The 15,565-nt window shown below is 49.3% G+C and overlaps 1 long non-coding RNA gene across 1 annotated transcript; it reads left to right on the top strand.

Annotated features, from left to right (window-relative positions):
* The first annotated feature begins 1,028 nt into the window (after positions 1-1,028).
* On the top strand, positions 1,029-13,599 carry LOC119101397 (uncharacterized). The gene is made up of 3 exons (XR_005094548.1): positions 1,029-1,164; positions 2,156-2,251; positions 12,108-13,599. It is a non-coding gene; the product is annotated as an uncharacterized LOC119101397 (long non-coding RNA).
* Positions 13,600-15,565: the final 1,966 nt, after the last annotated feature.

The following is a 15,565-nucleotide window of genomic DNA, read 5'->3' as shown; positions in this document are numbered from 1 at the left end:
AAATGTTCCTAAATACGTCATTGTTTGATTGCGTCATCGTACCTTGCACAACATTAACTGATATCCAATTACCGCCGATTATATCTGAAAATCACGCTCACGAACACCAGGCATGAACGACTCTACAAATACATTTTTTGGCCTTGACGCCATAGGGCCAGTGAAATGGCAGAATTTTGATGACGGCGTCATTGACGCCTGGGTGACCTTGAATAAAGCTGAAGACAAAAAATCTGGACATCTTTGCGGATGTGTGGCTCATTAACTAGAGGGGTTAAGTTCTTCAGGAAGATATGGCTATGATCTGCACTGAATGATCTTCAAGATGACCAGTTCAGTTCAAAGCTCAATATAAATGTGAAACGTACCCCGCGACGTATCGCACCTAAACGGAAATCGCACTCCGCTTCATCCCGCTGATTTGGTCACCAATAGGCGCCCTTCTGCCCGGCCCGGTAGGCTGAAACGTCTGGTGGGTCCGCACTGGCTTCTCGGGCCCCGCTCGGCCTAGTAGCTGTGTTTGGTTCGGGGGTCCTGTCCCAGCTTGTTCGCTTCCATGGCCCGTCGTGGAGTTCCACCGATCCTGGATGGGCAGTGCGAAAAAACGAACGTGGCAAAATGTTTGCCTATAGCTGTCACTGAGTTTCCGTGTCTAAGTTCGCCAACATTTCCATAAAATATTCCAACCCTCTTCCCCCCTTTCGCTGCCAAGTGTTAGTTGGGTTTGAAAAGGACATGAGGATGATTGGCGTATGACTGCGTACGTGTCCCAACCTTTCAAGTGTCTGACAACTTCAAGTTCCAAACTTCAAACCCTCGATCTTGCGGTTGGCATCCGCTTCCACCACCTGACCATGACATGCTCCTCGTTGATCAAGTTGAGACTGAGCTTTTCTTCCCACTCTAGAAACAGCAAAACCTTGGAAACTCATGAGACGAATCCCAGTCCCTTAAAAACCCACTTGGACCCCCACTGAACAGTAACTAGGTGACAATTTCACAGTGAAGCCATCACGAGAGGTGGAGAAGCGTCCGAGCAAGAAGAACAGTGAGAGGGTGACGGCCGGCGACGGGGCAGGGAGCCTGCACACGTGGCGGTGTAACCCCGGTGATGTCGGCAACAACGTCCTCGTTAGCCTCAAGCCTGGTGGTGGAGGAGGAGACGTAAGATTATGCCCCATCGACTGCTGTTGACACTCCCAGTATCTCGATTGCATGAGCCATCTGCGAAGACATTACGCCTATGTTTCAGCATATTCCAGCAATGAGCGCCATCTCGGTCTTGAGTAGTATTAAGCCCCTCAAGTCAGTTTGGTGTCAAAATGGTACCTATCAAAGATGCACAAGCACACAAGAATGCACCTCTAAACGCAGATGCCCCTCCGTTCCTCTCCGTTCATGAATTCGCTTTGTTCCGTTGTCATCCACTTTCCCTCATCCGTTTTTGTGCGGAAACTATGGACATGCCCGTGTTAGGCGCTTTCTTCGTTTAGGGCAGATTCAGCAGCCAGGGAAGAGTCAGCTACGTGATGCTTACAGAAGCATCGGCTACAACTGTTTGTGCATCGTACAGCTGGCCGACCCTAGGTGCGCTAATAAACTATCAGAAAGCGTCCCGCGACACTCCCTTCCAACGAATCTAGGCTGCAAGACACTGCGGTCGAAACTAAGACATTGGGCGATGAGCACTACATATGCGTGTAATTCTACTGATTTTGACCAGTATTCGCCGAACTGTTTGCGTTTGCCGCAATACTTTGATTACAAGGGCCTGATTTGGAAAGTTCTGGAAGCTATTTGATTTCACTGTTTCAAATTGCCGAGCCTAACCAGGCCTAGAACGTGCTAATTTTACACAATATTTAGATCTTTAGATCGTGAGCTGTCCTGCGAATGCTACTGTATGGTAAATTCTCGAGAAATTCAGACCCCCAGCCCATCGATCGAACCATGTGACATCTGATGACAAAGGCGTTTAGTCATAAACCCAACATTTAGTGTCATCTGCGTGATGACAACGGACAACTCTCACTCGTGCTATCGCTCGCTCTCCATGTCGCATCTTGTTGCACATGGCGTCTCACCAGCTAAACAGCGTGCTTTTATCTCGACTCCACTCTTTCCGTGGCGATTTTAACCTGTGTGCTGCTTTCAGCATCTGCATGGATGGCAATGCGCCGACTTCTCCTCTATGTCGGGCTTCGAACTGGATCACACACAGACGTCTCACATCAGGGTGCAATCTTCGTCGGTAAGTCATTCTCAGCCAAACACTTGATTGGCACACCCAAATTCCATATATGCCATCGCACATAATTACATGCTCATCACAACGTCATGCTTATGTTGAACACACCTTGCAATCCCTGCATTAGCAGTGAACCGCTTCAACACGGCTGCAGAAATCCAAATGGGCCTAAGTTAGGTAGGGCTGAAGGTACTGCGCAGGTCATGTGGGACTGCCCATTTGTCTGTGATGCTCACGTGTGAAACTAATGTGCCCATTTCTCACGATTTGAGAACCAAACGCGATCTGCGCGCTTACTTCTGCGCTGGCTGAATTCGCGCCTTCGGATAGCTCCGGCCCCTTTACATCATTGGGTAACGCATCTCGTTTTGCTTGCACTTTTGCGACTTTCCTCACTCATTCGCGCTTTCTCTTTGATATTACTATCGTGTGGCAGGTAACCTGCAACTGCCTGTAAAGTAAAATGCATGATCTGTGCGTCGAGAAAGCTTTCGGACCATGACAGGCTAATTCGCCGATCGTCTTTAATGAAGTATTTTGGATAGATACTGCACCAACCAAGAATCGTTTAATTAAACGCACGACATTCGCCACCATCACTTTAAAGAACCCTTAGGTCATCTGTAATCCTTGGGCTGACTGTTATTGTCTTTTTGTTGGTTGAGCCTTACAATTTGGGGTGGGTAGAACTGCAGGGGGATTCACACTTGTACATGCAAAAATGGCAATTTATTATACACTGTCGGAACAGACTCGCGCTACTTGCTGATGAACGAAACTCTTTGAATGGATGAGGGTGGCTAGGGGAGGGAGGACTCACGTAGTGTTCTATTGTGTCATTACTTTTTATCGAACAGTTCCCTGGCCCTATACTTCAAAGTCAGTGAGAAACACTGGTTCCCCATACCCATGAAGAAGAGGTGAACATGCTATGGGCTGGCTCTGCGCCACGCTGGTAGTATTCCAAAATGGACGTATTTTTTGTTGGTGGGGCTCAAGTTTCGCAATATTGGATAATTAAACGCGGGGGATTCAAGGTTTTTTAAAAACAATCTTTTGATTCCAATATGCCGCCGGAGATAGCATCTAGAGGAGTAGCACGCTACTATGCACCTGGGAGCATCACTGCAGTAGGGGGGGGGGGGGGGGGGTCAGGGGCCAGATCCACTTCTCCAGTGGTGCATTGTGTGGAACCGCCATGACCGTCATACGCTTCATGTTGCTCAGATTCATTCAATTACCTTCCAATTGAGCAAATGTGTGTGATTGACTCCACTTGTCATTGGGTATTCCCTCCAGGCCCTCAAGCTCGTCACGCCCTGGTACGCCAGGAGGTAACGCGTCACGTCCTGGTATCGGGGGCCCGGTCCCAGTCCGTCAGCCCGGACCGTGTACGACAGCCCGAGCCCGTTCCAGGCCGTGATGCTTTGGCTCGCAGCCCGAGGTTACCATATACGCAGCTCATGAGTTCGAGTACGATACCTATTATCACATTCAGTCCCTGTTCAAGCACGAGTTCATGAACTCCGTGGGTAATCTTACGGGATATCAATCACAGTACGCAATAGTACGCAATAGTACGCACAGTACGCAGACAGATAGCAATCAAGTATACAAATTATGAAGGGCAAGGTTGGTCATGGATGCATCACGTCACCTCAACCAAGCATCACCTCGACCAGCCTGTGGACCAGGGGTAAAAAACATCTCGTCTGCCACCAACGAAGTTTGGAACCGTCTCAACCTTCACCAAACCAGCGGCCAAGTCCTTCAGAAACCGTTGCAATATAACTCTACACTCGATAGACCACAACAAACAAAATACAAATTGCATGTAATGCGGCATAACCAAAACATCTTCGTTTCGCGAGTTCATTTGCGCTCAAGTATCATCTGATGGTCATAATACAATGAATGACGGTTGATACTAAACTAATAAGATTACGGAATAAGGACATGCTTAACATAGCTGACATAGAGGCGAATAGTTTTCTTTTCAGTTGGAGGGGAGAGTGGGATTATGCTTCCTAGCCAGGAATGCAGCTTCCTATTTTTAGTTACCTTTTCATCCATGATTTTTCATTCATGTAGTTTCTCAGAATTAATTTTGGGGTTCAGCCCCCAAAACTAATTTCGAGAAACTACACCCCTGCTCCAAAGTCTGAAAAGAAAGTGCGTCAAATGTGGGGAGAAAACTATTTTAAGTACATTTCGGGGGCAGGCTCAGCCATCCCCCTCCCGCACCCTCCCCCCCCCCCCCCATTCCTTTTCTTCCTCACCACTAAGTATTTTGCAAAACCGCATTCCTGTATCCATATATTAACCAACAACGTGGTTCTACAAGTGCCTGAAACAATACCATTTTTGGTTTTGTGACGTCACTGTACAATCATCTGGAGGCGTTGATCATCTTCACTGTCTTGGCACAATAATTGCTTGTGCAGAACTCGCACCTTCTAAGATCATCCCAATTGTTTAGAGCAAAAGCCATGCTGTATTGGTATCAGCAGATACCAACGAAATGTTCGAACACTTGTGGCACATTCATTTAGCTTTATATGCAATATGACGACAATTAAAGGTACTTTATCCACGTTTGTCCGCTGATCTCTCTCCCTCTCTCTCCCCCTCTCTCTCTCTCCCTCTCTCTTTCCCCCCCCCCCCCTCTCTCTCTCTCCCCCCCTCTCTCTCTCTCCCTCTCTCTCTCTCTCCCTCCCTCTCTCTTTCTCTCTCACCGCTAAGTCTGAGGTGCATCGGCCAATATGAAAGGCCTGCACCAGTGATGCTTGGCTTTTTGCCTCAAAGCCGCTGTTCCTCTCAGTAGCAGGAATCCTGGGATGAATCCTTGACCCGTGTCGCTCCAACCCCCTCCGTTTACCTCTGGACCTACAGTTCAGGTATCCACAAACACCACTCTCCCTAGATCGGCAGGGCTTTTGAACGCAATTACCTTAAACAAAACTCACGATTAGCCATGTTCTTCTAGTCAGTCAGCTTCCCATGACTTGAACACAACCAACAGCAACATACAGCCTGCACTGAACCCAGCGCATTACCGCGTGGCGAACACTCGAGCCCATCTGTCTCAAATGATATCTTTGATGGATTCAATGCAAGGTCTATTTTTCCTCAACGGACCCAAAGTCACTTCCGAGGGGGACACTTACTTCCAGCTTAAGGCCAGGCGAGGATTAAGTTAAACCAGATTATGCTGTCCGGTGCAAAGCAAGGGTTTTTTTGAAATTACGTTACGTTAATCTGGCTCATTTTGCCCAGCAAGATCACAGGACTGTGGGCAAACCGCAGCAACGGATATACTTGTTTCACTACGACTCTATACGCATTTAGTACGTTTGAACGACATGTGAGTCTCCTCTGCAGCCCTTGCGCCAGATTCTCGGGTGCAGCCAGTCCTGTGTGTGGTGTCCGTGGCTGCGGTGACTTGCCTCCGCTGACCTACCGGTGGTCTGCGCGAAGGATGGATACCGGGCCGCTTCATCGCAGCAACAGGAGAGCAGTCCCGGGCTCCGCTGCCCGGCACGACCTTATGGTGCTGTGTGATGTAAATCAGTCTTGAAATTCCTACCTAAAAAAGACCAGAGCTCATAAACAATGGGGAAGAACTTGTAAGCTTTGCCAGATTATGCAGAAAAACCCTCCTTTTAAATAAATTTGTTCATTTGGTGCTGTGTAAAAATTAGAAGAGGAGAACGGACAAGTCAGGACAAGTCACTGAGGCGGGAATGGACGCTGAGTGAGAGCCGATTAGCGTTGGCGTAATTGAGGAGCGGTTGTCTTGATCGTCGACATACCGGGCACGCGGGGGGGGGGGGAGAGATTTAGTGTGAGTAGGATGTAACAACGATGACAGTGGAGGAGTGCGTCCGAAAGCGTAGTAGTGGGCGATTTGGGAGTGACCGACACAAGTATGGCAAGCAGCACTTCCTTGAGGCGATTATATTGATTAATTGTTGGCCATTGTTGAAGTATGGGTTTCATTGGGTAAAGGTGGGAATGAGCACGTTGATCTCATTCGAATTGGCGAAAAAAACGAAACACGTAGATTGATGACTACAGGAATATGAGAAACGGGACAGGAAAGATGACTACGCTCCGGTAACATAAGGTTTTGGTTTGGTTCCTCGTCAGCGGTGTTGCTTCCATGAACATTTGAGCGTCCAGGTATCCAGATAAATATTGCGGGAGTTTGTTGAGAAAGGGAGCGGAACGTTCGACGCATACCGTTTAGAACGGGATGGGATGAATTATGGAGAGTGATGACAGCTTTTAGCGACGGATGAGAGTTGGTGCATATGACTGCCCTTCGTATGCTACCTTGCTTGATGTGCAGCTGGACTGCCAGGATTGCCCATAAGTTGAGCCGTATACACAGAGCCTTAATTTGAAAGGCGATTTGCTTTATGGTAATTATTATGGGTGACGGCGTCGCGACGGGAGACATCAATATGTATATATATATATATATATATATATATATATATATATATATATATATAAATGTGCGAGTCATGTTCTTCCTTGAACTCTGCGGAGAGTGCATGCTCATTGGTTTCTAATAGTTCTATTTCTTGCGTTGAAACAGAAGGATTATATTAGGTATAGGATCGCCCCAAAAGGGTCAATACGCCGAACATTCCCTGCAGCTCAACCCCAACCCACAAAAGGGAGCTGTGAGCTGAACTGCAGGGAATGTTTGTGGGATTAAGCGCTCGCTACTCGAATAACACGGGTGCTGATGGCTGGGTATTGAAGTTCTACGTTAGTAAGCGTACGGTTGGGGCGGAGGTGTGCGAGGGTGTTGTATTTGGGGTTACTAACATGCGCCGTAGAGCGTGCGTGAAATCAAAGTTCCCATTTTTCCGGTGTGATAGGCAGGGGAGATCCGTGTCCACGAGCAAATTTAGCACCGGGGAGGAGCGAGGCGCACCACTCACTATGTGGAGGGCAGCATTCTGGCTGGTCTCCGGGCTTTCGTTTTTTAAGAACTATCATCCAAAGGAAACCCATTGTAGTCCAAGATCGGGCGTATCAGAGAGGTATAGAGGCGGAGGAAAGTGCGCCTGTCGGCTCCCGCTCCCGCTCTGCTATGCTTTAATTTGTCCATTTATCTGGCGCGGCGTTGCTTAAAGTCAGGAAGATGAGCATTGAAAGTAAGACGACCATCTGATGTCGGTATGTAAACTGTGGACTCAAGGGATTATTCCACCATTCGGGTTTGGGGGGCTGGCGGGTTGAACACAATTTCGCCTAGAAAGGATAACTACAGCTGACTTCGCTGGGTGAATCTGCCGTTTCCGCGGTGTACACTGCGCATGAATATCATTTACAGCTAATCAGATATAGTGTAGTGCATGAATGACATTAGCATGCGTATACCACACAGCCAGGTCGTCATCATGTATAGAGAATATTGAAAACGCAAAGAAATTGTAATATTAATGTCACTGAAGACGTCATTTATCATTACGAGAAAGAGAGTTGGAGATAAGACACTACACTGAGGAAGATCGGGATCCTGCGCCGTCGGAACAAAATAACTATTTCGCAACGCATAGAAAATGTCCTATCAGTTAGAACGTTTTCAATAAAATCGGCGAGTGGGCCGCGAACTCCGATCTCATGCAGCTTAATGAGGAGGGGACCTTTACTAGCTCCGCCGAAAGCGGTCTTTAAATCCACGAAGAGTGCTACCGTTCTTGCTTTATTGTGAAATCCGATTTGAATTGGATTTTTTATGTAAATCGGGCTGTCCGCCTTGAAACGACCGGGACGGAACCATTCTGAAACGATGAAAGGTGATTTGACTCTGGGAACACCCTGATACGTCTGTTGACCATCCGTTCAAATATTTCAGAAGCACAGCTAGTGAGATGAGGAGATAGCTCGAAGCGTCTGAGGGAGGGCTAGAAGCTCAAGTATAAGGATAAGTGTACTGGTCGTGTGGTCGTCCATATTCGTGCTAGTCTAGTCGTTAAAAAAGGTTTCTTGAACGGCGACTATCAATGCTTGTTTTTGGTTGCATGTTCATTGAATTCTACCCAATGGAATACCAGGGAACTTGCATTCCATTGGAACAAGAATTCCCCGAACTGGGGATTAATTTATGGAGGGGAGGGAGACCATCCAGCAGAGCGGTGGTGAGAGAGGGATCGAAGTGAGCGACGGCAGGAGCGCGTAACGCGTCGGGCTCAACGATCAAGCGAGGGACTGACCCGGAGGCTGGTGGCGGGAGACCGGCAGAAAAGGCATCAGACAGGGCTTCCTTGCACGCCGGTACGGGTGGGGTGACCAACACCGACGCGCTGCGGTGAAAGAGATGCTCTCTCAGTCTGGTGGGGCGGGTCCCCCCTCAGCGAGGCTCGCAGCCGCCGGGTTCGCTTCAACGGGGTCGGTCAGAGCGGGTTCGATCGGACGCCGCACCAGGCGCGGCTGACCTGCTGGGGGGAGCGGCGTGCTGAGGGGGAGCGCCGCGCTGTGGCACGGCGCTGGATCGGCATCTCGGGCTCCTCAAGAAGACGCGGAGGAGGGAGGGGGCACCGCCGCGGAGCTGGTGACAAGGGGGGGGGGGGGGGCGAGGGTACGCCTCCTGCAGCGTGGGTCACTACTGAAAGTGGAGGCCTCGTTGGACGGGTGCAAAGCCCCTGCCGCTGCCTGCTGCTGGCGCTCCTGCGGCACATCGCGCTGCATATGCCAAGCGGGACAGGCGCGGCGGTCGCAAGCTGCACGCAGGCCTTTGCACGTGGCGCAGCGGGTTTTTTCCACGTCACACTCCCGCGTGAGGTGGAGATTGCCGCAGCGACCGCAAGCGGTGCGTCAATCCCCAGCAAAGCTCCCCAGGACCTTACCGGGACGATCAGGTATCCGCAGTAGGTGGCCGCGGAAGTTTCAACCCTCTGAATCGCAGGCGCAACGTGGAGGATGGGAACGGCAGAAGGGCAGGGGCATGACTTCGCAGACCCCGTGCTTGGTCGGCCCCTCCAACAGCTCTTCTTCCGACAGTTCGGTCCGCTCCGGGCTGCACACGACCGCCTGGATGGTGTCCAGGCGGTCTGCGATGGCGATTGTGACTGCCCGCTCCAGAAAGCTGCTCAATTTTAACAGCACCTCGGCCTGATGCTCGCTAAAACCCTCACTAGGTGGAATCCTAGGCGGAGCGGCTTAGCGGCCTCCACCTTGCCGGCGTGGAGATCAAGATGGCAAATGACAACGGATGCCGACGGATGGCAAATGGTTTGATGGTGCGGAAACTTTTCCCTCGGACGTTTTTACTCAGCACGAAGCTCGGTCCCGCCGAAAGGGAGGTGGAGGGGGGGGGGGGGGAAGAAGCTCATCGCCAGTGGGTGGGGAGGAGCGTGTTGATGGCTTTCCTAACCTTTGTAACCTTAACTTACCCCTAACTTAGCCTTAACTTAACCCTACAAACTAGTTAGTACTACGACTTAAAACCAAACAGCACAACATGGCACACTTAAGGCTTTCGCGAGGACAAATCCCGAGCAGTTACCCGCTCTGCTTACACTAATCGCTCTTTTAGAGTTAATATAAGGAAGGAAAAATCCAATAAGGCCATCAGGGCAATGTGTGTTGAAATTCTAAAAGGAACAACACCACCACACTGCTCCGCGACAAAAACTAACGCAGAACCGGAGCAAAGCTGCGACACGATTTCCACGAATCATGCCACAAACCGGAAGCGATTCAAATTGCATGATTTTTCAAACGCTGCGTAGCAAAGTGATCACGCTTGTGGCGAGATGCTGTGGCTAGCCACGATTCTTACAACTGCTAATGAACCTCGTTATTTGGCATTTTCTGCTGTTGAATATGTGAGGCGAATCTTGGTCGAAACATCTGTGAAAAACACTGATCTGGGTGGCCTTGGAAAAGCGCGTGTCACCACTGACCGGAAACATCAGCGTCGATATAGCACAGTTTGTAGTATATTTCTGTCACCTGCTCAAAACTATTCTGATTAAAGCTACTATATTTGGCCACATCTTATAGTTTGATCTGCCGATACAGCGAAGCATGAACGTTTCGACATATGCTCTAACCATGCTCACGCTGCAAGCATTGACGAGTACAGACCAACACTAAGCTCTGCGTTTCACCTAGCTGGGATGGTCTGTTGTCATATGGTCCGGTCTGCTAAAACGTGTTCTCATATTCGTAATTTTGTCACCAATTGGCTCGCAAAAATGCCAGTTTTTGTCACCGATCATATTTGGTAACTCAGAAGCTTTTGCACGACTGTTATGGACCAACAAAACACAGCGTTTATCTTTACTTTTTGCTCATCCCACCTTGTTTCTACCGTTTGGTGTAGACAGGGATTTCATAATTGCCTGTAGTGGTGTTCAGACCCCGAGTTCAAATGTACATGCTGTTTTGTTTTGTTTTTGTTTTTTGTAAGCCGGTGAACCCGGGTATGACTCTGATGCGTCTGCAAATAAATCGAATCACTTAATCAAGGTCATAAAGTTTCTTGATTAGGAAATGATTCTGCATCGAGCGGAAACCCAACCTGTGGGTGGTGTCATGGTCCGAAACTGTGGTTCACTTGCGTGCCATCTTGCTGAGGACACTTCTGACATTGCTTGCTCCAGCCAGTGGTTAAATGTTCTATATATAAGGTACGTCTGCATCAATACCGGCTAAAAATGATCTCATGGTCGCGGTCATCCTCGTACTACCAGTTTGGCGAAATCAGCTGGTCCTGTCTGACTCCGTCCCAGACGACTGTGTGGGTGGCACCGCCGGGCAGGGAGCATTGCTCAGCGGAGCGACAAGTCGACGTCCGCTGGTGACCTGTGTGGCACCGCCGGGCAGGGAGCACCGCTCAGCGGAGTGACAAGTCGGCGTCCGCTGGTGACCTGTGTGGCACCGCCGGGCAGGGAGCACTGCTCAGCGGAATGACAAGTCGGCGTCCGCCGGTGACCTGTGTGGCCGCCACCGCCGGGCAGGGAGCACCGCTCAGCGGAGTGACAAGTCGGCGTCCGCCGGTGACCTGTGTGGCACCGCCAGGCAGGGAGCGCTGCTCAGCGGAATGACAGACCGGCGTCCGCTGGTGACCTGTGTGGCACCGCCGGGCAGGGGGCACTGCTCAGCGGAGTGACAAGTCGACGTCCGCTGGTGACCTGTGTGGCACCGCCAGGCAGGGAGCGCTGCTCAGCGGAATGACAGACCGGCGTCCGCTGGTGACCTGTGCGGCACCGCCGGGCAGGGAGCACCGCTCAGCGGAGTGACAGGTCGACGTCCGCTGGCGACCTGAGCAGCTCAGCAGTCGATCTATCGATCCGCGTCTCGCTGCTGGCGAAGTCAGACAAGAAACAGACCCACCTGCCGTGCCGCTGACCGCGGTAGTCCGCACTTAGAGGGACGCACGCGCGCCCTGTGTGGATCGTGATCTGGAGGCTTTTTGTGACGTCACAAATATTTTGGCGACGGGTCTTTAAATTAAGAGTAAGCTTGTTAAAGGTAGCGAATTTTGTGACCTGTATTACTAGCTGCAACTGCCCGTCTCCACGCCCCCGCCAGGCCAACGCCCGTCCTTAACTCCCCGGCGCGCGGGGGCCCGGGTCGCAGGTCATGTGCCAAGCGGTCGACACGCCGCAAGCCAATGACAGTCCGGGTCACAGCGACCCGGACACCGCGACCTCCCACTGCCGAGCGGACCGGAAGCGCCGCGCGGTCGGGGATGGCCATCACCTGTAACAGCGTTACACATGCATGCTAATAACCGTAATGAGTTGGAACTGCTGGCGCCCACGATGCCGCTTCTTGAGCATCGCTCCACTGGCGATCGCGGTAACACTCGGTGTCTTCCGTTTGCTCGCAGGGTAGCAGATGTCCGACGAACTACGTGGTTACGGACGTGCAGGACGATCGAGACAACGCACATAGCGTCGACCAAGCCATCTGCGTCCTCGTGGCGGGTGGCTACGAAGTCGACTGCAGCCAGGCCGTCACGATCGCCATGCAAAAGAACAACGTAGCCACATGCCCAGACTTCCACGCCGTCGTCAGCGCGGCCCGCCCGCGCTCGTGGGAAACCATGCACTGCTGTGAAGTGAAGCGACCATAATGACCCTTTTTCGCCACGCATTGATGACTTGTGTTTTGATGCCTTCCGTGGTAGGTCTGACTTCGGGTACGTCGATGGCCTTTTGGGCTTTCTCTACGAAAAGATGATATCATACTAGCGATTAAACGTCTTTCGACGACTTTTCTTTGCATTTCAAATGAACAGAGTCGTCCGCATACTCTTGTAAGGTAAGATTACCTCACAAGAATATGTGCGACAACCTCACTTTAGCTCTTACGTTAAACCCGTTCAAACGAAAGGTCCTGATCGTAGCGGCAGGTCACGTCCCAACAGCGGGTGGACATCTGACATACGCGCGGCGACGGAAAGAGACGTGCTCACGATGGTAAGAGTCGCGCTCACCCCCGCTCTCAGTGCTCCATTGTACGACATGATCGTTTTTGGAGATAGTGTAGATCTCAGTGCAACGAAAACGAAGGGCACAATACGACTGCTGGTTAATTTTCTTCAGATTGGAAAGAAGTAGTGTGCTCCTTTAAGAGTGCAAAAGTAAGGCTAGATATATGATAACTTGGTCTGCAGATTTAGGTTATTGTGGGCACATTGCGGACTCATGCGAGGAGGGGCAGCAAATTGTCATGGTATAATTCCAACATTTTTATGAGCCAATTCTAAATAAGTGAATAAGGTGTGTGCGGAGGCAGTCGGGTGTTAGGCATCTCACACGTAAATGATCTGCTGATTTTGCGTTCTGAAAACGTGAACTCTGGAGGCCCGGCGTGTGGACCATGATGTCATGATCATCAAAAATACTTGCAATCAGTCAATCAGCACTTTATTCTTCTGAAATGTATCCTATTTCTCTGCCGCTGCCCGCATGTCACGTGTTCAGTAGTTATTGAATATTCCATACGGTCGAGTGAATACCCACGAACTGTCACCGCTTCTGAGGTAATTCTTCAATGATTAAGTTTTTTAGGTTTTACCATGACTATTTTGTGTTTTTAACGCGTTAGTTTTGAGAAGTTGACAATATATAGTGTTCATTAACCAAGCATGTTGAGTGTGTTTTATGCGTTCCCGACTGTTGCCGATGTCTTTATTAGGGCTGCTTTTATTAGGACAGCACCTGTAAGTGGTAGGTCAAGCAATATATCCCCTGAGCCCAGAGCCAAAAGTAAACTTAGGTGAACAAAACTGTTAAAACGCAATCTCAAAAACTTGTGTGTCGTGTAGTTGAGGTAAAAAAATCGTTTGAATTTAGTAAGATTTAGACATGTTTTATTTCGAGGTAAGGATGGCAAAGTGATGCCTGCGATTTTCTTTCCAAATATATCAAGCGATACTCAACTCTCTTTTGGTCGTCTGATGCGCAGAGAGCTTCAATCTATGCTGGATGGTCTGATTGATCTAAAACCGATCTTCAGCACTCTCTCGGATTGGGATCAGTTTGACCACGTGGAGGCTACAAAATGATTTTCGAACGGCGTGGCTCAGCCGCGCTAAACTTTGCGCACCCATCGACAATTAAATGGCAAATATTTCGGTATCAAGCCGTTAGATGTATCTTGCAGGGCCATTGACCTATGGCAGGTAAAATTCAGGCCATGGCTATCAGCGAAAGCAATTTCAAGGAGCCGTTTTATCTGATGCGACAACAGAGTGTAGGGCAAAGTGATACATCTCTGAGATGAGAGATGTTCTTAGGCAGTACACAATTAGTTGAATTTAGCACAACAAAGTCCATCGACATAGGGTCAGGGGTAAAGGCCAGACCAAAGTCAAAACCGAGCAGCTTGCTTTTTTGCTGGACGACTTGCATTACGGAGTAGTTTTGGATGTTTATTTCAAACTTATCGATAAGAGGGACGGCGACAGACATCGTCCATTGGCTTCTGAAAGGTCAGAGCAGTCAAACAATCTCGCAGGTTTTTGACCACCATGATTTTCTAAAGATAAAAAAGATCACTAGCCTAAAATAAGCACCATTGACGTTTTGCTTAGAACAGGTATCTAGTTGCAAGACGGTTGCACGAGGAGGTCTTGGAGAATTTTGGCCACATATCTTGAGTTGGACCTAATCCAACCTTACTTGACCAGAAGGTCGTTAAGTAGGCGCCTTTAAATTTTGATATAACAGTCAGCTAAAGACCAACACAACCCGCCCAGGCGCGTGTTAAAGCAGCCGTACAGTGTACGACATGATGTAAGCAAAATGACCACCGGAAAATGACCGTCACTGGTTCGTCAGACTCCGTATGAAGTCACTTGGCATGCCCTTAGCTCGGCCGGTAGGCTCAGATGATGAAGCTCAGTTCTCAGTTCTCAGGTTATCAGGCTCCTGGCCTCTCTGCGGAAGACATGTGGGTTCACGCTCCATAAACCGCACGTGCGGGATTTGCGCATCAGGGCTAATTGTCAAAATGGCCCAAAAAGCCGGTCCGAGATGAGGCGGCCGTGTCGTGAGATTGCATGGCATGTAAAAATATTAGAACAAACGATATAAGTTGAAGTGGAATTAATGCACTGGGATGGAGGATACACGGTCATGGCAAGAGGTCAAATTTGGAAAGACTCTAATCCCAATGTCATGCCTGAGAGCACAAAAGCTCCAATTCGTGATACAAAATTATTCATCTTAACTCAAACAGCGGTGGGCATGTTTTGTGCATTGCCGACCACAGTAAAGAGAACGGACTGGGTGCAGACTATCAGAAGTTTGAATAATACACCGCATCCGCTTACTGAGATCTGTGCTTTGTCATGGAATAAATCTTTAACAAATGGCCATATGAATCAATCACAATGAATTAATGTCCCTCACATAATCTGACCGAACTTTTGTGAGGCGAAATAGATGTTTTAGACATGAGGTTGGAACAACGTGTCAGCTGCCTGTTGTTATAGGTGTAGAACTTCAGAATCCGTTGGTGGGGTTTTTCAGAGCGCACTACGTTTTATCATTATGGCGTCCTTAACGTCGAGCTGCTTACTTTAGCGTGTGAAAACGGACACGTACATGTTTGAATGTTTTATCACAAAAAACAGCCACAGGTACCCACTTTTTGTATTTCTTATAACTAACGCTGATCGTCTCAACGGCATAACCAAAACTGAAATGTACTATTTTGTTTTGGCGTGACCTTTCAAATGCTCGTGATGCGATTTAGGATTCACATATGTCCATCCCAAATCGTCATGACAAGCAACGAGTTCACATACCACCTGCATTGGATTTTATCTGCAATATG

The sequence above is a fragment of the Pollicipes pollicipes genome, unplaced genomic scaffold (assembly GCF_011947565.3).
Source record: "Pollicipes pollicipes isolate AB1234 unplaced genomic scaffold, Ppol_2.1 Scaffold_4881;HRSCAF=5763_pilon_pilon_pilon, whole genome shotgun sequence".
NCBI classification, from domain to species: Eukaryota; Metazoa; Arthropoda; class Thecostraca; order Pollicipedomorpha; family Pollicipedidae; genus Pollicipes; species Pollicipes pollicipes.
The sequence above is the reverse complement of the archived record's forward strand: the minus strand, read 5'-3'. Positions and strand labels throughout refer to the sequence as shown.